Source organism: Thermobia domestica, chromosome 3, assembly GCF_964235325.1.
Source record: "Thermobia domestica chromosome 3, izTheDome1.hap1.1, whole genome shotgun sequence".
NCBI classification, from domain to species: Eukaryota; Metazoa; Arthropoda; class Insecta; order Zygentoma; family Lepismatidae; genus Thermobia; species Thermobia domestica.
Genome location: NC_137456.1, coordinates 108185646 through 108208473, shown reverse-complemented (window position 1 = coordinate 108208473; position 22828 = coordinate 108185646). Strand labels below are relative to the sequence as shown.

Sequence of the window (22828 nt, the reverse complement as noted above, 5' to 3'; positions counted from 1 at the left end):
AACTTAATTACAGAGATAGGGATAATAAAAGGGTAAGAGGAATGACCAATTCCAGTAATTACTTTTAATTAGCTCTCTCTCCGTAATTAAGCGTTCCCAACCAGTCACAGTTTTTTTTTTTTTATTATTTATTTATTTATTGAGATCTTGAACACCAGTTTATCCCCAGAAGACCCTGCATGTTTACTCATAAGCTTGGTTAAGAAAAATGATTAACGGCAAGAACAGTTTCGAAACATTTTCCCGTTCCTATGTTGTGGAGTCCTATTTCAGGAGGAACTAACAGTAATCTCTCATCATGGACGGGTCCCATTTCCCTCTATAACGTTTTTCCATCTGCAAAATGTTCTGGTGAAAACGATCATCCTGTTCACTGCTTATAGCATCTAATTTTTCAGAGAAATGACTCAAATGGAAATACAGACAGTGAATTAATTTTAAAATACATATTTTATCCTTGTGCCTGGGAATTTTTCACGAAGATTGTGCACAAGTATTTCATACTTTTCTTCTCTTTCAAGTAAACATATGGATGTCGAAATCTAGTTTCTTGACCAAAATTGGCAGAGAAATATGGAACATCAAGAAACGAGCGTAAGCAAAATTTAAGGTGCTCCCATCCATAAAGATGGCTGCATTGACCAAAAACCTTATTGATCATAATAAGCCATAACAATCTGTTTCAAGTTTGAAAATTTCATTTTGTTTGTAAAACAGATAAAGGGATGAAAAATAAAAACATATCCACCGATATCGGGAGGAAATAGACATTTATTTGAGGATATGCTTATCATGACCGACACCTTGAAGTCGGCCATCTCGTATCTCGCTCGATTTTTTTTTTTTTTTTTTTTTAATAGGAAGATGGTCATGTAATAAATCAAATTCGGCTAGAATTCTACGAGAAATACGATGGTGAAGTCTATGTTTCCATAAGTTTAGTACTTGTAAGACATAATAAAAATGCACACTGATATGAATCCGTTGGTTCATTTATTTCTTAACAGTTGTATCTTTTTGAAAAAATTGAAGTCAGGAAAACCTAATGTACGCTACTGAGAACATCGTAGGTAGCTATTATGAAAGGTATAATCAGCTTGAAATCGTTATCGACTACAGAGAAAATGAAATACTGATGAGACGATCACAAACCTTAAGGAACTGAAGGAAGATGGATGATATACTGTATAAAATCACAATTAATTAATTATACATAAATAAATTTTGTAATGACATATGTATAATGCTTTAAAATGTTTCACATAAAATACAGAGGCTGTATTTCTGTATAGCTAATTCTGTTACATAAAGTTACATGTACATAAAAGCTATGTCAAAATCAGAAATATATTCCCTGTAACTTGCTGCATTAATAGGGGACAATATTAGTTTCATCATCAAACTTAATAAATAAATATGATGGTTTAGCAATTACTCTGATAGACATACGATAGTCTGTAGCATTTAAAAGCCAATTTCCAACTACCAGCCTAACCAGTTCTATACATATATTTTTAAGATTTAAGCAGTAAGGTAGGGGGCCTAAATTTCGTCCACGTGCCTAATTTCGTCCCCTTCAGTTTTACGTTGTTGATGCTAGGAGCGCTGTCGGTGCAGCAACATTTCTGTACGGGAAGGCAAGCAGAGGCAGTTGTGAGAGTGTAGCGGTCAAGGACGCGTGTGCTGTTGTTTGACGAGGAAACGTGTGATTTTTGCGAAGGTGAGTTCTTGCAGTGTTGTTCATATTATTCTATTGTATTTGTTGGAAGTATTGGTTTGGTACTCTCCACATGTCAGTGGTGTAAGTAGATGACAATAGCAATATTTGTATGTGTTTAAGTGTCACAAGGTATTTTTGTTAGGAAGGTAGGAGGAGCCATGTGAGCGTGAAAGTTGTTCCTAATTTCGTCCCCCTGTATGTTCCTAATTTCGTCCCCTTATTCCCAGGGAACGAAATTAGGAACTCACACATGCATTCCGTTTGTTTCAGATGGGTCCCCGGAAACAATGGAATAAAGATGCTATGAGGACTGCGATTGCTGCAGTGCGGAAGAAAGAGTTGGGATACAAAGCAGCCAGTAAGATGTATAATGTTCCTAGGGCGACATTGAAAGACTATGTGAAGAAAGGTGGACATTTAAGTGGAGAAGAGTTGGTAGCGAAGACAATTGGCAGGAAACCAGTGCTGACCCCCGACTTGGAGAGACAACTTGTTGAATACTGCATGGTCATGGAGAAGCACTTTTACGGTGTAACACTGAAAGATTTACGACGCATGGCCTATCAACTTGCTATTCGGAACAATATTTCACACCCGTTTTCAGTAGAAAATAAAATAGCTGGACGTATGTGGATGCGTCTATTCTTCAAAAGACATCCCGAAATCTCAATTCGAAAACCTCAATCTCTGTTACTTGCTCGGATTCAAGGATTCACTCCTCAAAGTGTTGAACAGTTTTTTGCTCTGTTAAAGCCAGAACTGCAATTTAACCCGGTCAAAGTGTTCAACGTTGATGAGACTGGCATTTCGATCGTGCAACACAAAGCTGCGCGAATTGTAGCCATGAAAAGAAAACGAGGTGCATAAAGTGTCCTCTGTTGAGCGCGGTTCGTTAATCACTGTGGTGATGTGCATGTCTGCTGCTGGGCAATTTGTGCCCCCATGATGATTTTCCCAAGACAACTAATGAAAAGTGAACTGATGGATGGGGCAACACCAGGAAGTATCGGAGCGGTTCACCCGTCTGGATGGATAACGGCCGATCTGTTTGAGAAGTGGTTTCAACATTTCTTGTTGATCACAAAACCTTCAAAAGAAGACCCGGTTGTGTTAATTGTAGACGGACATTATTCGCACACGCGTAACTTCAATGTAATAGATGCTGCTCGCGAACATGGAGTGTCAATAGTTTGCTTGGCTCCTCATTCTACATCGAAACTGCAACCGCTTGATGTTGCTTTCATGCTTCCCTTTAAGACGTATTATGGTCAAGCCATTGAAAGTTGGTTGAGTAACCATCCTGGTCACACAGTTGGCAATCTTCAGGTAGCTGGTTTGTTCCGTGAAGCATATGAGCGTGCTGCAGTCGTACAAACAGCTGTCAACGGATTTCGCAAAACGGGCATTATTCCATACAATCTGAATATTTTTAGTGAAGCGGATTTTCTTGGCCATCCACAGTCTGACACCAAACATCAGGATGGAACTAATAATCCCGATGATATGATCCGTCCTTCTTACCAAGCATCCATCAGCAAGCAGTTTCAAAACCAGCAGCCAGCAGTTACTCCTCAAAACATTAGGAACGTTCCAGTGATCCAACCATCAACATCTACCAGACGAGGTACAGCAAATGTTATCACCAGCTCGCCCCGTAAGAGAAAGATTGAAGAAGCTATGGCAAAAAATCGCCCGAGACATTCGAAGACACGTGTTCAACCTACTAGTGCCAAACAAAAGTGTGGGAAATCATCCTTCCGCAAAGCCAAAGAAGACACGACAAGCGACAGTGACTGCAGCTTTGACATTCCATATGCCGACTCGTCTGACAGCTTTAGTGAGGATGATGCTGATACTCAATGTACAATTTATGGGGGAAATATTCTATAGATAGACATGGTGAAACGTGGATCCGCTGCTCGCAATGCCTTACATGGCTTCACGAAGCATGTTGTGGTGCTGAACCCCGTGCTACATTCATTTGCCGGGATTGTTTAAATGGTTAAATCCTGATCTTATCCTGATAACCAGTTTTTCTATAATTCTATTTGCACTTGTTTTACTTGTATTTTCCTTAATTCATTTGTTTGTAGTTTGCTTCGTTACACGTAAAAGTTAAAAGTACATCATCATAGTCAGCTACACATGTTCACTTTTCTGCCTATTTTTTTGTAACTAGTTAAATAAAACTGCTTATTACGAAAGAAACTTTAACGTACTTTCTTTCGAAATTTTAATGGGGGACGGAATTAGGACCACGTTTTTGTTTTTGGACAGATTGTAATACTTTTGAAATCATATTGTAAAAATAAAACTAAATGCTGATACACGCAACTCATCTTGGCTACCCAATAAAGGAATAGTCACTACAGATAATGTGCAAGTTTGGCACTCCTAACCTATATCCTGCAGCCTCAAGGTACGAAAACATGACTAGGGGACGAAATTTGGGCCCCCTCCCTTATAAATGTTTCGTTTCGTTTCCAAACCAGAACTTTCGTAAGTCTTTACGAATACAGTCTTTGTTTTTTGGGTTTCAGATGAGCTCTTCATTAACAAAGCGGCTAGAAGTGGATCAAATACATTTAATATTTATGTTTCGATGATCGTTTGCTACATGAAAACAATAAAATGAGTGCTATTGCAGTTTTCGAAATACACTCATCAGTCCAAACCATCAATATAATATCTGGTATGTTCATCTATACCTAGCAGAATATCAGCAATGCGGTTTAGCATAGAAACAATGACGTCTTGGTTGGTAGCTGGAGGCATGGCACAACACATCTGCACATACGTTAATTCCTGTAAACTTCAAGGAGGGAGACGATGAGCTCGTATCTGACGTTCACTGACTCCCCAAGATGTTCAAGTCAGTTAAGATGTGGTGAGTTTAAAGACCATTGTAACGATTGAAATTCAACGATGTGCTCCTCGAACAACTGCAGCACAACGTTAGCCTTGCGACAAGGAACGTTGTCCTGCTTAAAGACTCACTCCTAGCTGGAAACATAGCCGACATGAATGGGTATACATGATTAGCGATGACCGGACAAGTACGATGCTTTCACTGGCATCATGTAAGATTCAGTAATAACTTACATAGGAACAAGTCTACACATGAAAACTGTAATAAAACAAAGGAATCAGCACAGTTGGGTAGACGTATTCACAGGAATAAGGAGTTTAAAGAACAACCAGTGAGATCGAGAGCGATGTTAACGAATGGAGAACACTCGGCTCTACAGGGTAGTACTTCTAGTAAGGAAATAGATCCAAGTCTCAGGAGGTCACTAGGCTACGGAAGGCACCAGAAAGATGGTGTTATCCCATCCCAGAAATCTAATTCTTAATCCTAATCCTAATCTCAGACCATAACCCGACACCACCATAACTATCTTGTTTCACAAAATAGACAGTGCGTAACGCGAACCAGGAACCTTGAATATCTGGAATACAAGGATATCACGTGTTTGGAACGGCCACCATAATCCCCGGTTCTCAGTTGAATTGGCTATGTTTGGAAGCCCTTGAACGTCCAATTGTTACCCGAAATCCACCACCCAGACTCTGGAGTGTCTCGGACTGGTATTTATGCAGGAGTAGAATGTGTTACCATGAGCTGCTGGCTGGCATTATCCACAGTAGGGAACACGGTGTGAAACTTGTATAGTCGTTTGTGTGATCAAATTCAGTGCTGAACGTTTCTGGTTATGTCAAGCAGGATCGATGTGAAATTGTCAGTATGAACCCTCACTAGGTAGGTGCATTACAGTTGCCATTTGCTCTATTGCTGTCTAATGACATATAGTATATCTTGGGTATCTCTCTCACACGTTCTATTCGCACCTCGGCATCGGCTCCCTGTCTTAGTTCGTGGGTCACTTTCCCATAGTGTCAACTTGTGGATGAGAGTGTACTCAAATTCCATCTTTGGATCGCCAAATAATCTATGGCCATTCACACGCGCAATAGCTTTGTGTTCCAGGTATTTCTCCTCCACTTATGTCCTGTGTTGGCAGTCATTATCATGAATTAGACGAAACGTAGGGCCACGTGCACCGCATATATTATTGCAGAATAATGTTCCGATAGATTGCATTCGCCACAGTATCCTATCTCAGCCTATAAACCTGGTATTACCATAACGATCTTGTTCCACAAAATTAGCAATGCCTAACACGTTATGAATATCTGAAACACAAAGATATCACATCTGAGAGCGTGGAGTGGCCACCACGCTCTCAGTTTCTTAATCCGATTGAACATATCTGGGACGCCATTGAACGTCCAATTGCTATTCGAAATCCACCACCCGGGACTCTGGAAGACCTCAGTGTTTATGCAAAAGTGGGATGTATTGCCATAGAAGCTGCTGGCTGGATGATTTGTCAAAAGAAAGTGACATTTCATTAGAAAATAGCGCATTGAAGTTGTAAAGATTGATTGTAGAAGATTGTATTTAAGGCTTAATGAAATGTCATGGCTTTTACGGTTGTTATATCCATTATGACCAGTATTCAAAAAGATGGGAAAAATTTAAATAAGGCACACTGAAGAAATTTAACGAAAGCTGTTTTTCCAGAGTCCTTTGAAACTTAAGACTTACTCTCTTCAGTAGAATTTTATTACCAGCTTTACTTCGAAAAAGGTATAACCGTTATCTTTAACTACTAACACTACTTCTACTATTAACCAAAGGTACATTGTACTAAACTAACACAAAACATTAGTAGACTCCTACCTTATTGTTCATATTTTGCAGCTATCGCTACTGAGAAACAGTTAAATTTTCCGGAGCCGTTTTGCAGAAAAAATATTTAATTAAGCTGAATGCAAAACTCGGCTATCACAAGTTCAGTTGATACTACAGGGTAGCCCAAAAGTAAGTATACACCCCTGCATTGATCAAGTATAACATTCTTGCTTATAGGTTTATTTGCTTCGGCTGTTCCGATATAAAAAGCAATAGGTTGATCAGTACGAGACTGTATACCTACTTTTGGGCCACCTTGTATATTTCTATCACCTAATCATAATTTTTTTATTATACTAATCACTCGTTCGACATGTGTATTTATGACTGTTGTAGCGAGAGTACACTACATTATTTTGAACAAGTTTAGTGCATCTGCTTCTTGAAAAACGCACTCAACTATTTACAATAATTTTTTGTATTATCCTTCCATCAAGTGCTGATATAGATTTGAAACTAGACAACTCATTGAACAGTTCCTTTCCATATAAACTAATTTCAAGAGTCATCCCCACTCTGTCAAATTATTAAATGGAAACAACCGCAACAATGAATGCAGGGGTATAATCTAGTTCAAGAATGAAAATAATTTAAACTTAGCCTTTTGTTGTAAATAGCTAACAGTAGCTATGTACTCTTATGTAAAACATATATTGTAAGATACAAATGACATAAATTATGTCAATCATAGGTAATTTTATACTTAAGTCGTCTATATTTAACTTGTTGCACAACAATACACTCTCATATACACCTCACGTGACAGTGAATCTTTTGCAACGATGCGACTGCAGTGTTCATAGGTTCCCTGAAGAAAATGTCCCTCAACTGACTCAAAATTTTCCCTTTCCTTATCGAATTTTCCCTAATTTCTTGAGCATCCAATTTCTATGACAGAAATTGTGTGATAAGATTAATTTAACTATATTCAAGAAAGTATTAAGCACATTTGTTTTATTCATTTGCTTGTTGCTTTTATTTTTTAAAAAAATTAACTTTTTCTTTACAAAATTATATACACAAATATAATCACCCAACAATGAGTGCAATTATGCTACTTTGAACACACATACCACAAACTATTGCTATTGTTTAGTTTATTTCTGAAGAACCAAGAAAAACCTAAGCAATTATATTAGTCAATCAGTCAGCCCGAAAATTTTCCTGGGTTTTCACGTTTTATCTAAAAATTCCCTTTTTTTGCTAAATTTACGTACAAATTTTCCTAGATTACGGAAATTTCCCTCGAACTACAAACACTGCTTTTGAACCGAAGACCATGCGTTGAAGACCCCTGCTACACCAACAATATTTATGCAAACTACTAGTTTTAAATCGGCAAACCGCCTGAATAATATTTAACGACAACGCAGGTAGCGACATGTATTAGCATAAATGTTTATTATTAGAATTAGCGTGTCGGATAGACCAAGACATTTCCCATTTATTATTAAGATTGAAAGTTAAACATTAAAAAGAAAATTTTCATTATTCAAAATTTTTAATATTGTTTATGATCATTGTTAATTTATATATATATATATATATATATATATATATATATATATATATATATATATATATTTTTTTTTTTTTTTTTTTTTTTTTGAAAATTCAACAATCGAATAGTTGCTGGGTATTAAGTTTCTTTTATTTGTACGGTATGGTTAAACGTAGTGAGTACAGGTAAGTTTCCCCACTTTTTTTTCTAGTGGCGTTGAGGTTAAAAACGTTACTAGGAATAGATAAGGATGTGTGTACAAGAACTAGCATGAATGTTAAATCAATATGCTAGTTTGTAACTTGGCTGTTAAGATTACTTAGGGGCAACAGAGGGAAGGGAAACAGCGCCCTGGAATAAATCCCTCTATGAAAAGGAAGCTTCGATGGTTGTTTACCTTAATGGTATCTTCCTCAGGTTCCTTTCCCCTTTGTAATTTGCAGGCCATGGGCGCTGAGGGCCTTTGTACAATCAATTGGCATCTTCTCAGGCCCGGCAAATTCCCGAAAGATGCCTAGATACGAGCTAACAAATGTTAAGAAAAAAGTAATTATAAACGCTGTTCCTTGAACTAGCTAGTTATCTTTATATAGTGCAAAAAATATAAGGGAAAAACATTTTTAAAAAGTTAAGTCTTCAGTTGCAAAATAATAATAATAATAATAATAATAATAATAATAATAATAATAATAATAATAATAATAATAATAATAATAATAATAATAATAATAATAATAATACTTTTAAGTCAAAACTTGGAGCAAAGTAGCTAAACTCTGTTTACAGCATTATGACCTGTTGTCAAATTCATGCGCTGTCAACATTTGCGTACTACTTTAGTTAGTATGCCATTAACATACATTCTATTACGTCACTAAATGACTTTGTTTAATTCAATTTATGTCTTCCAACAACTTCTATTATTAATAGACTCAGTGTAAATCTATAAGGCGAAAAATCAAAAGCAGGAATAATTGGTTTATTAGAAGTAGTGCTTTGTGACTGTTAGATGTATATGTGTTACAAATAAAAGAAGACACAACAATACAGGGTTGCTACTGATCTGTAGAAATCTATTTCACTGACTTCTCCCTGGCCTTTGACAAGAAACTCCGTGACTTTTATGACAGGTGTCGGACGAAGTTCACATATAAATAAGGAATAAATAATGGTGAGTATTTACATATGAGAACATTTATTCCATAGAGACAATGATAATCAATTGCTCATAAGTACATTCCATTTACCATCCACAAAAATCTGAGCTACGTTCCATACTGTGATTATTAATAATTGACTAAGCTGAAATTGATGTACAATTAATGTTTGAAAAAAATATATTTTATAAAATTTCCCTGACTTTCCTTTTTTTTCTGAGTATCTCTGACTTGCATCATTTTCCCTGAGTTTTCCCTTACTTCTCTGACCAGTAACTTAACATCATATTTATAAATATACAAACAGTACACAAAGAATTATCGGTATTATGTTCCAGTAGAATAAAAAAAATATCTATTATTATAGGCAATGAACAACATACGTGTTAATGGCATAAAAATTCGATTTTCTCGGAAACTACGCATGAGCATTGACTCTCAATCATATCATTTTGTTCAGCTTGATCTGATCCATAGATTGATACATGACTCATGTTCAGACAGTATTATAGTTAAATATTAATTAAATTTAAAAGCAGATTATAATTTTTGTCTATATGTCATTTGTCTAGTAGTGTTTGCTAATGCCATAATGAAAACCTTGATTAGTGTATACTTCAACCAATGTTCGTAAGTGTCCTTAAGAAAGTTTCCCTCGACTGACGCAAAATTTTTCCATTTCTTATCAAATTTTCCCTAGTTTGAGTGTCCAATTCCTGTCACAGAAGTTATGTGATAAGGTTAATTTAGTCATATTAAATAAGTACCAATCACATTTGTTTTATTCAGTTACTTCTATTTTTCTTTCTTTACTTTCTCATTCACTTTTTTTTCCACAGAAATATACATACAAATACACTCAGTTAACGATGGCTGCAAATGATGCTACTTCGAAGACATAAACTATTGTTATTGTATTGGTTTATTTCTGAAGAACAAAGAAAAATTTAAGCATTTATATTCGTCAATCAGTCAGCGCGAGAAATTCCCTGGATTTTCAAGTTTTATCGAAATATTCCCTTTTTCCCCATTTTGCTAAAGTTACCTACGAAAGTTCCCTAGATTAAGGAAATTTCCCTGAAACTACGAACATTGTGCGACTGAGAAATTGTTTTATACTAGGGTTGTCATCAGTGATGCCAATTGAAGGGAAATTTCCCTTGGCGCAGGGAAATTTTGAGTAAATTTTGGAGAAAAGGGAAAAAGGGAAATTGCTTGTAATCTCCCAAAATTGCAGGGAAATTTGAACCTCTCTTCAATCATTTATAGATTGAATGTGTTTACGTATCTGATTAATCTAATTAAAATTCAGTATAAATTCAACATCCTATTTGTTCCAAACATAATCCGTTGCACATATTTCACATAAATTCTCACAAGTTATCTTGCTTTGCATTCGTTAATATTTATCAACATTACACATCGATCAACATATTCTGTTAAATTCGAAACATTACAACAATGCTTATTTAAAATTTTTTATCAAAATTAATCTTCCTTTTGTCGAATTAAATGCAGTGCAATAAGATGAAATATTTCTCAATTAAATTATTACTCCAACTATTATAACACTTTCGTTTTCCCAATCAGAAGATGTTTTTTCCCAACCAGAAAATTGATTGTGAAGAGGATTAATCAATGTAAGAGAAGAAAATCTGCGTATCGTAAATGTAAATATGTATATATGGGCGAATACTGGGTCATTAGTGTATGTGTGTTTGTGTAAGTTTACTAATTTTCTGGTGACTGTGCGCACAGAATTATAAATTCTTAAGAATTACGCACCTCTAAACTTTGATTTAGTTTGTATTGTGCTTACGAACATTCCTCGTGTACAGCCAAAGACAGTAGCAGCTAGAGTTTTCTTATTAACTGTTCGTATTCGTTTCAGTAAATGAACCACTGATTGGAAAAAGGGAATAAGTACAATTTTTTGCGATTTTCACCTGAGATAGCAGATGTGTTCCTTTAAGATAGTTACATCGTTGAGTAGAAAATAGGAATGTTTGGGCAACTCTATATGACCAATGTAGAAGACAAAATCTCTCGCTGATTAGAAAAAGGGAATAACTACGTTTCTTATTTCCTTCTTCCAGTCACTATAGGATACCATCACAATTGTGAGATTGTGTGTATGTAGATAACCATTAGAGCCCTCTGCTGACGTTACGATACTTCGCCTTGTCTTCGCATTGCACAATTTATAGAGAAATATTTGCCCCAATCACTTACAAATTTACGTGTTTTCAGTGATAAAAGTGGTGATCATACAATACCAAAACTGCAATCATACAATGACATTAATGCTTTTCAGTCTGATCGTGTCATAACGGTTTACCACTGTACAACAATATTTGCCTGTCAGAGGACACAGTTTTTACCATGTGACCGAAATTTTGTTATAATCAAACGAAAACTGAAACGACACAATCGCATTTATTTACCAGCACAGTATAACCACATGATTACGAATGCAAGAAATACTGATACTCCTTTTCAGGTTTACGAAGTTGTCAATGAAGAAATCTTAGATTTTAAACATTGGTGGCAACCATTTACAAGAAAACTTCAGGTAGCATTGTGAACAAAACAGTGAAATTTCAAGTAAGTAAATAAATACACTGTTTATAAAGCAGAATCTCTAGGTTATATGCAAGCTCATAAGTTTATCAATGAACTAAAAACTGATATTTTTCGATTACTCAAAAGTAATGTCACAAACGTTCCACTGCCAACGTCAAAGGCATACGATTGGCAAGTCCCGATCAATCAGAAAAAGATCAACGATTCATCACAAATCATCAAATGCATACCTGACCAATACAAAAAGTTTTATAGAATGATTTGTTCATGGAAAACCACTGACCAAGAAACTGTAGAAGACGAAGAGACGGATAGAACCCTATATAAACCCATTCTACTGTAACAACGTATTTTGCTACGTATTTTGTTCAGTTGTCTATTGTATTACTTTTCTTGCTGTACGAATAACATGTGCTTTACAAAAAAAAAAAAAAAAAAAAAAAGTGACAATAAAAGTGTTAGAAGCCTAACATGCCTGATAGTTTGGGTACATATATCCAAGATTAACATACAACATTGTATTCAGCATGTATATTTTCATAGCTTTCTATCATAAACTGCACATTACATACCCTACATACAATTACAATTGCGTCCAACTCCAATTGATTGGAAAAAGGGAATATTTTTTCCATTTTTAAGCTTATCTAACCAATTGCAGTGCTGCAATACAAGATTCTTCTTCTTGTCTTAGTGTTTGTTAGTTCTTTTGCTACAAGTAATCAATTATACACTTTTTGCAACAAATACAAACAACGCCTGGGGAAGGTTTTTTAGCGTTTTTGAAAACTTAGGTCTGATGCACTTATTCCCTTTTTCCAATCAGTGATTCAAATATGGTAGTGCTGTTCTTAAGTAAGTACACATCAAATATATGCTTAATATTTTCTTTGTATCTTAGGTTACATTAATATTAAAATCTATGATATCTAGGATAAAAATTAAATTTACATAATATTTATTTTATATTTTTATGATTTATTCAGGTTGTCCGTCCTGACCGAGGTATTTATAGGGTTTTTCCTCAGTGACACCAGGCAAATGCAGAGATTGTACCTTTAATATAGGTCCTGGCCTACACCTTTCCATATCCTTTCCCCTCCTCTATCGCGACGCCTTAGATACGTAAACAACAAATCAAGTTCAAATTCTCCGTAAGCTCAAAGGAAGGCTGTCAGGTATCTGCTTGTATGTAGTTATAAGATTGGGGTGGAAGAGAAAACGATTAAAAATACGTTTACTAAATACAGTACTTGAACGGTTTGGATGAAGGGAAATTTTGTCCGGAAAAGGGAAATTCTGAAGCTTGTGAAGGGAAAACGGATCTGAAGGAATTGGCATCACTGGTTGTCATTCGTCCCGGAACCGTCACGGAATCGAGATCTGCGTCCCGGATTTCCGAAAATATTTCTCGAGACGCTTAAATGTCCCGGATTTCAGCGAAAAAGAAATGAAGGTAATATTACAGTTTGCTTTTCTCACAGGATTACAGTAGATATACAATTATTCTCTTCAACTTCTGAGAGAATAATTCAAAAGTTGAAAAAAGTAAACTTGAATATACAAAACATGGATTTAATTTTTCTTAAGAAAAATGATTTAACTGCTTTGACATTGAACGAAGCACCCGTTTCAGTGGGCCAGGGACAAAAGGTTTTACTGCTCAATCTTATTGTTATCTTTAGTACTCAGTTTCGATCGGCGTCTTGCTTCTGAAATATTTTAAGCAATAATTCCTGACCGATATATTGAAAGGAAACATCTTACCTTGAATAAGCTAAAACAGACTCTGAAAGCCACGAAACATAACAGATCCTCAGAAATTAAAAAAAAAAAAAGAAAAAACTCATCTGCTTACATTTGCTTAACTAGGGAGGAGTAGGTCCACTAAAATGACTAAAAATATGATTACGTAATACTTGAACAACTCTATCTAATGGAAGAAAGTAAATTAGTATATAACACTTCTTTTCATTTTAAGTATTTCAAAGATTCTCGTAATTAAGTAGCGTCCCGGGTTTTCATTTTTAAATGTGGCAACCCTATTTTATACACACTGCACAGTTCTCATCTGGCCTCATCCGATTTCCGTTTATTCCGTAAAATAAAATAACATGAGCGGCAAACGTTTCACACCACATAATGACGTAAACATGCGGTCTAAACATGACTTAGAGGTTAGAATTCCATATTTTCTTCTCAGAAAATAAATAAATGATAAATGTCATTTGATAAATGTTTTGATAAATGTCATTTCTGTCTAGAAAAGTGCCTCAACAGAGAAGATGACTACGTAGAAAAATAGTGAAAGGATGTATCGTCACTCTATACGTATTTCTTTTTATATTTATTAATAGTATTAAAAATACTACAGCTGAAGTGGGAACCTTAGTTTCTGACTTCTCGTATTTCAAACTCGGGCATTTCAAGCGGCGCCTTGAGATTTGGGGATCTTATTCTGGAGTATATGTAAATGTTTCCTCTATTACGACATTAAGATCTTTATATTCAGTAAATTCTTCCACTTGCTGAAAATATACGTTTGAATAACTTTTTTAAAAATCTGAAGACTTTTGAAACAAGACATGCTAGTTGCCTAGAAGTTCTTTTTATCCTCATGATAGTATTCTGCAATTTTTCTTAGAAGATGTAATTCAAAGCTTTTGATCACGCCACACTCGCGTTTTGTAATACAGTAAACATTCTCTCTTCGATTCGACATGTTCTCATTTTCTTCTTCTTTTGTAAGTCCTATCATACCCAGTTGGTATTCCAATTTATGGAATCTTACTTATGGTGAGAGAGAGATCTTATACTTGCTAATAGTCTGTTATGTAACTCCGAATATTCGGAATACCTCGATCTGAATATGATGCCCAGCCACGCTTTATCACAGTCCTTTTCTACAAGTTACTAAAATTAACTGAGAAGGGAGTTAACTGAGCCAAAACACTACCGTCCTAAATAAATATAATGCTAATCCATATGCAACATACTTTGTATGCTGCTGTATTGCATGCGTCCTGCTTTTATCAGAAATAACTCGTAAAGTAATACCGTGAACAGATAATTTCCACTAGGATATTATGATAGAACAACAATTGATTGCCATAGCTGGTTTAACTAACCTACGACAATCGCAAATTTAAGATCTACTTCCAGTTAGATACTAGTCACCATTTGCAGATAGATTTACTGAGAAAGAGTAAATTCTAAATCTGAGACGCTTAACATGCAAGAGAGATCCTCGCCCTCACCGAGGTATAACGCAAAACATTCAGTTTGTATTTCAATTGGTCGATGTCTCACCCATTACCCCATCATAATGCCTATATACTGATGATACAGGCACAATGCCCAAATATTTGTAACCTAGTATACACGTGTAAAAGTATGGTGTGCCGCTATTCTTATGTATCACATATTATGTTCAGTAATTAAGATAACGTTGTGGCTGGGAGAACTCTTTGTCATTGAAAAATCAGAAGTATGCTTCATCATTAATGTACACGGAGAAAAATGCATAACCCAGTCGGCATGTAAATGCTGTTTTTACCAGGTTATGCGCGTCACCACATTAAGTAATGTTCTTTCATCAGTAGTACGATCTACACCACTGTCCAGCGAAAATTTTGTATTGTGAGACCACCATTTCAAATCTAGAATTAACGCCATACCCATTCCGACGGTGGTAACTTAGGTATATAATGTTGTTACTACCTTCTTACGAGTGTCCCCTCTTGGCTCTTTCTAAATCTGTGACTCCCTACCTTTCGAGAGTAATAGTTTTAAACAAGAAATCAATCATGTGGATAAAATTATCCAATCACAGCGAGTCTAGTTCGACGCCGAACTCCAGACTTGGCATGGTGTTCCCACCAGCTGTACTTTTATACATGAAATTACATTACTTAAGGAGCGCACCCGCGTAAATACGATGTATTCACACGGAAATCCTAGTCCTTTTTTTCTCAGTGTATGCATACCTAGACATTTGCATCCGATAAAATACTATTGCGGACATCATATATTAAAACAAATGTCGCACTAGCACCATCTGAACTATTTGTTGAACGTACTTACGGGTGCTGAGCGAAAACTTTTCCGCACGTTTAGGCACCGTGTACCCGCTTACAACAGTGTTAGGAAAGAAGTAATTGGTAGAAGGAATGATGCATCATTGTATTTAGTAATGATATTTGATTCTGCATCGACGTTACGCAGCGACACACAGGATTAATTCTGGGCATAATGATGTGGAGTGCTATATTCTGCAAAAATCGCTCGTCTCTGGTGTTCATCAATACAGGGAATATTTAGGTTTGCCATACGTCCGTATTTTGTACGGACTATTTGTATTTTTGGGTCCCTGTCCGTGTCCGTATCGTACAAAGCATGAAAGGGAAAAATGTCCGTATTTGAGAGTTTTTGGAGCTGCCCGAAAATTCCCGAGTCAGGAATCGCAAAAACCTCAGGCGAAATTTAGCTTTTATTATTGATGTTGGTGGTAACGCTGTTTCCATAACAAATCAGAACCGCCGTAGCGCCGTATCACAGCTAAAAATAGTGAATGTTCTTCTTTACGCACATAAAGAGTAACGTAAAAGAATTGTATTCTCATCATATAACTCATATTTTAGTTACTATTAATAAAATAGGTTAAAAAGTCTCATTTTTCAATTCCAGGTATCTTTTGGTGAGATTGAATTACGTAATCAAATACCATGATTTATTATATTTGTGTTAATGATATAATAATTACATATATATATATATATATATATATATGTAATATATATATGTAATTATATATATATGCAATTATATATATATAAACATTTTAGTTTCCAATAGTGTTTTAAGTATTACAGTAAACAAATGTATGATAACCTAAAAATGTGATTTTTAGGTAAGAGATTTCAAAATATTGTTCTGGGTTTGGCCACTGTAATCTTTGACAGGTCGTCATTTTAAGGCTTGTCCGTATTTTGAATCAAAAAATTATGGCAACCCTAGGAATATTGAACAGCGTAGTGTACATCCAGAGTATCATCCAAAGTGTTCCATTCTTTTTTCTTGATGAAAGGTGTTCTTTCAACAAAACAATACCTGCTTACACTACTCATGTTACTCTCCTTGCTCTCCTTTAAGGCATGCGTCACTTCCCTTGGGCTGCACGATCACAAGACTTATCTCTTTTAAGCATGTGTAGGACTTAACTTGCAACCAAGAGGAAAATAAAACTTTGCCAGTTTCCCATCAGAACGGAAAAGCATGGAACTGTTAAGCATTAGAAACAAATCGTGGCCAAGTATATGTAAACTATTTCTTTTGAACATTCTATTCAAAGATTTGCAAACACTTCATATTATTTTACCTCTAAAACAAATGTAGAAAATCTTGCACGTTCATGTCCAAAACTAAAAGGAATGTGCAGATAACCCAGTCAAAATAGTTTCTTAAATTCGAGAAAAAATTCTCGTATTTGAGAACATCCGTTTCTTACCAGTGCACCGAGTAGGCTAATACATTTTAAAAGTGAGATTTCGATTTTCTCAAATCATTTTGAGAAATAATGGCTCAAATGCGAGGAATTATGTCTCATTTGTGAGGGTGAAAATGCTTTCTCAAATTTGAGAAAAAAAAAATTTTTTTTAAATTGAGAAAGTACGAGGATATGAGCATATAACCCCAATTTTGAGAAACACATTTCTCAGAAAAGTTTGAGAAATATCTTTCGCAAAAACGAGAAACAGTGCACAGAGACGAGGTTCTCAAATACGAGAAGGAGAAAGTAAAGGGCATATACAAAATATAAACACGCAAAAAAAATCAAACTTTTAGTACATACAGAATTTATATTAAATTATCATCTAGAGTTATATTGTTTAAAATATAGCACATTTAAACTTTCATTTCAACGCAATAAAATTCCACGAAGACATATTTTAAGTGCATTACTTATTCCTACTGCATCAGACAGTTGAACATTTGCCTTTTTACCACTGTCCACTTTCTCAAGACTTTTCTCTTTCATCGACGTGGGTTTACTCAAAATTCTCCCGTTTCCTCCAACATTATACCAACTTCTTGATAGTTAAAATTCAAGAATTATCGTCTACTTCAGCCTAACGGCAACACTTTTTGTTGGGGTGTAACGTCCCACGATTATGCTACGAAGCTTAGGGAGACGTTATGATGATGATGAGCGAAAACAGTGTAATGAAGAAAGTGAAGGAATCCCGAGAAAACACACATACAGTGTTTACTCACACAGACCACTTGGCGGAGCTGGAATCAAACAAGGAACACCATGCATCGGAGGCGAGTTCTACCACTAAGTAATCGCGGTCCAAGATGCCTACTTATTTGCCGTAAACAAGTTGCCTATATGAGAACACAGTGTGCGTGGGCTTTTCCAGGATTCTCCAGTTTCCTCCTACAAGGGACGTACGCAGGAATTTATTTCGGAGGGTGTCCAAGTTCAATATTAGGACAAATTGTATTAAAATTTGTAAAATTGTTCCTAAAATTAGATAAAATTTATATAAAAGCAGCGATTTCGGAGAAGGTCCGGACACCCAGCACTCACCTTCTACCTTTCCAGCTTCTTCACTATGGCAGGGGTATGCGATAGTTTCTGCTGAAACTCCACAGCTAAGGACAGAATTCAGATTGGAAACAAGGACACAAACAAATATCAAGCAAACACTACCAAGAAACGTACGTCCACATTTTCATTACACTATTATTATCCATCTCTATCACTATCTCCCTTAGCTTTGAAGCACAATTATGGGACGTTAATTTTTTTTAAAAAATGAATGAAATCTTTGTGTTACGACCCACAGTTGTGTCGGATAGGCTTAAAGGGACGATGATGATGAAAATGAAGGAGATAGTGGAATGAAGAAAGTGGAAAGAAACGGGAGAACCCCGAGAAAACCACGCACACTGTGTTTATCCACCACAAAGCCCACTTGCCGCGAGCTGGGATCGAACCAAGGGCCTCACGCACCAGAGGTGAACGCTCTACCACTGAGCTACTGCAGCCCCTACGTCAAATTAAGAACAAATGCGTAGAGCATTATGCCACAAATAACATACAAACTTGTGTCATTAAAACGATTTGATGAAAAAAGGACGCCAATCTATGGTAGGTGATTAATAAAAAGATCCTCTGCATTACAATTCCATAATATTAAATCACTTTTTAACGCTGTTTCTAACTACATATTGACTTATGTATTCTTTGTTTAAGTACATAAGCTATTTTGCACCTTATAACGAACGGCAAAGGGTGTAAAATATTGACATGCCTCCCCATTCTATTGTAATATAGAAAACGACGTGCCCTACGAGGCTCTCACCCGCCTTCACTTGTTATTGCTGCACTCGTTATTATGTGAATTGAGTATTGAGCTTTGGTACATAAAAAAGCCAACTTGACTACTATAGCCTATATAACCTAAGCTTGTATAAGCGGGGTCAGCGTTCTACGGCCTAACGAATGTATGTTTACAATTCATCCAAATTTATGTTCGAAAGCTGATATATATGCTGCTCCTCGCCACTATCACATGATGTGTAGTCATACGCCACCTCAGCCGCATCACCGTACTGCGTACTCATATCTATTCACACTCTGCTACAACTGAAATCCTTTATCTCGGTTCCTGTATTGCAATTAAGCCCTAGGAATATTACACCCTAGTAAAACATAATAATGTTATTTTGGTAAGGTTGTTATCATCTACGATATTGCAAATCACGCACTATTCCATTCTCATTTTTAAGAAATGAGAAAATCTCATAAATGGGAACCTGAAAATTTGTCTTGGGCTTACAAATCATAATATGTTTCAAAATAATGAGACTTTTCTCTCAAATATGAGTAAAAATTATTTTGTTTTGAACATGCATTTTTCTCTTCCGAACAATAAAATTTTTAAGGGTGAAGTGACCACAATGAACGATCGTTAAAAAATGTATCTTCCCCTCAGGAGCGTGAAAAAAATATCTGGGGATAACACAAAAAGATTGTAATGACACAAGAACAATGTAAAATCTGCCTGAATACACTTACGTCATGTAGGTCACCATCTGTCACAAGTCTGACGAGGAAAAGGTCCCAAGTGTGAACAACCGATTTGGCTGAGGCCCGGATATGTGTTACGAGAGACCAAAGTGGGACACACGTATTTTGGCGTTTGGGCCCATACGCAGAAATTTCCGAAAAACGGGGCCCCAAAGTGCCCCTACATGCTATAACTAGGAAGCGAATGACGTTACTTGTACACAACCGATTTGGCTGGGGTCCGGATATGTGTTACGGGAGACCAAAGTAGGAGACCCGTATTTTGGCGTTTGGGCCCATACGCAGAAATGTCCGAAATCCGGGGCCCCAAAATGGCCCTACATGCTATAACTAGGAAGCGAATGACGTTACTTGTACACAACCGATTCGGCTGGGATCCGAATATGGCTATTATAAGCCCAGTCGAAGAGATGTAGTTTTTCTTCCGACCAAACCTGACAGGCCGGCAAACTTTACTTCCGCCACTCTGCCCGGTTTCCTGACAACACACGCCGTATCGATTAAATATTAATGTTCACTCTCTTGCACAAAAGTGTTCCGCCTGGTTTCCACACATCCTAGCCATAGAAATACAAGCGAAAAACGCAAACATTCTTTCGCTCCGTTGACACCCTCTTGGTCAGCAGATCCCTCCAAGACGGCTCGTGCCAGCTGAACATCTGTTCAGAATTGCATGGGTACCACATACGTCAACTTCATGGCCTTATTGAAAATCTAGCAATATGGGACCCTGTATATTCGACATTCCTTTTTGTGGGACCTAACAACAAACACAAGTCTCATACTTTTGGATATATTACAACATATTCCAAGCCAACATTCTGTATCAGTAACGTCATTCGCTTCCTAGTTATAGCATGTAGGGCCACTTTGAGGTCCCGTATTTCGGAAATTTCTGCGTATAGGTCCAAACGCCAAAATACGTGTCTCCTACTTTGGTCTCCCGTAACACATATCCGGACCCCAGCAAAATCAGTTGTGTACAAGTAACGTCATTCGCTTCCTAGCCATAGCATGTAGAGCCATTTCGGGGCCCCGTATTTCGGAAATTTCTGCGTATAGGTCCAAACGCCAAAATACGTGTCTCCTACTTTGGTCTCCCGTAACACATATCCGGACCCCAGCAAAATCAGTTGTGTACAAGTAACGTCATTCGCTTCCTAGCCATAGCATGTAGAGCCATTTCGGGGCCCCGTATTTCGGAAATTTCTGCGTATAGGTCCAAACGCCAAAATACGTGTCTCCTACTTTGGTCTCCCGTAACACATATCCGGACCCCAGCAAAATCAGTTGTGTACAAGTAACGTCATTCGCTTCCTAGCCATAGCATGTAGAGCCATTTCGGGGCCCCGTATTTCGGAAATTTCTGCGTATAGGTCCAAACGCCAAAATACGTGTCTCCTACTTTGGTCTCCCGTAACACATATCCGGACCCCAGCAAAATCAGTTGTGTACAAGTAACGTCATTCGCTTCCTAGCCATAGCATGTAGAGCCATTTCGGGGCCCCGCATTTCGGAAATTTCTGCGTATGGGCCCAAACGCCAAAATACGTGTCTCCTACTTCGGTCTCCCGTAACACATATCCGGACCACAGCCAAATCGGTTGTGTACAAGTAACGTCATTCGCTTCCTAGTTATAGCATGTAGGGCCACTTTGGGGCCCCGTATTTCGGAAATTTCTGCGTATGGGCCCAAACGCCAAAAGGACTCGTGACTGTGTTGGCCACTCGAGATGGGTGATGTCTTAATGCTTCAGGTAATCCTACACCAACAATGTCCTATGTGCATACACTATCATCCATAAAACGAAAATCAAGACCGAATGCAGCACGAAACGGTTGGGCATACTATTCAAGGATAACATACTGTTCCTGTAGATCTCAACTGTTTCTATCCGTTGCTAGGATACACGAAGTAGGACCACTAGCATGATACCGTCTTATACCGTGACACCAAGGCCTCCATATTTGGCCTTTTCAACAACATTTTGATGGTGATAACGCGTTCCTGAAGCCCTCCAAACAGATCGTAAAAATCATACTCCGAACTGAATCATGATTTGTAACTGAAGCGTGTTTCACTGCACTGTCCTTAGATCCATTCATTGTGGGCTATACAGCATTGTAGGCGTGACTGACGCTGCTGATATGTGAGATAAAAGTCTGCACGAGCTCGGGCCGGGCCCGGGCCTACAAAGTATATATAGCTTCGGGCCCGTCCGGGCTCGTGCCGTAAATTTTTAAATATACAACTATATTTCTCGGGCCTTTTCGGACCTAACTGTACAACGATATATATTGCACCGTTCTTTCCGGAGAACTTTTAAAGCACAACTGCAAAATTAAACCTGTAATTGCTGTAAATAGAAATACAATTTTGCTTTAATTATTAAGTTTCTGTAATTCGGGCTTATTTCGGGCTCATTTGATTATCACACGGTCTCGGGCCTAAATGCTAAAACATATTTCGGACTCGGGTCTGTCCTCACATTGTAAATTCACGGGCCGGGCCGGGTTAAAAATTCCGGCCCGTGCAGCCCTCTACTGTGAGGGGAATGCACCGGTTGGATTGTTGAGCACACAATGCGCATTCATGTAACTGTCGGTATATAGTTTGATGTGGTGATACGTGGATCCCAGGGCCAGTTGCAAGGTCTCAAGCTGGTGTACATTGCTGTTCTCGTTGGTCTTCTTTGGGCATTCAATACCAGATAACGTTCCTCACGTAGTGTTGTTGCCCGCGGACGTCCTCCTTCATAGTGTCTTTCAATGTTTTCACCAGCCTAGAAACAATTCCACAGTCGTGACATAACACTGCAAGGAACATTCAAAGCCCTAATCTTACCTTGTTGACTTTGTATCATTTCTAATCTACTGATAATCCGACCGTGCATTGCATTATTCACATGTGTTCTCATTATGACCAATATCCATTGCACACTCCGTACAACACAACACACTGATTACGTATTTCTGCCGCTACGGACTTTCTTCGTGTTATCGCAGTCATAAA

The 22828-nt window shown here is 37.1% G+C and overlaps 1 protein-coding gene across 1 annotated transcript in view; it reads right to left on the bottom strand.

Moving 5' to 3' along the window:
• Positions 1 to 22828, bottom strand: part of LOC145680653 (uncharacterized) — a 197969-nt gene that overhangs the window by 3420 nt on the left and 171721 nt on the right. The window lies entirely within an intron of this gene.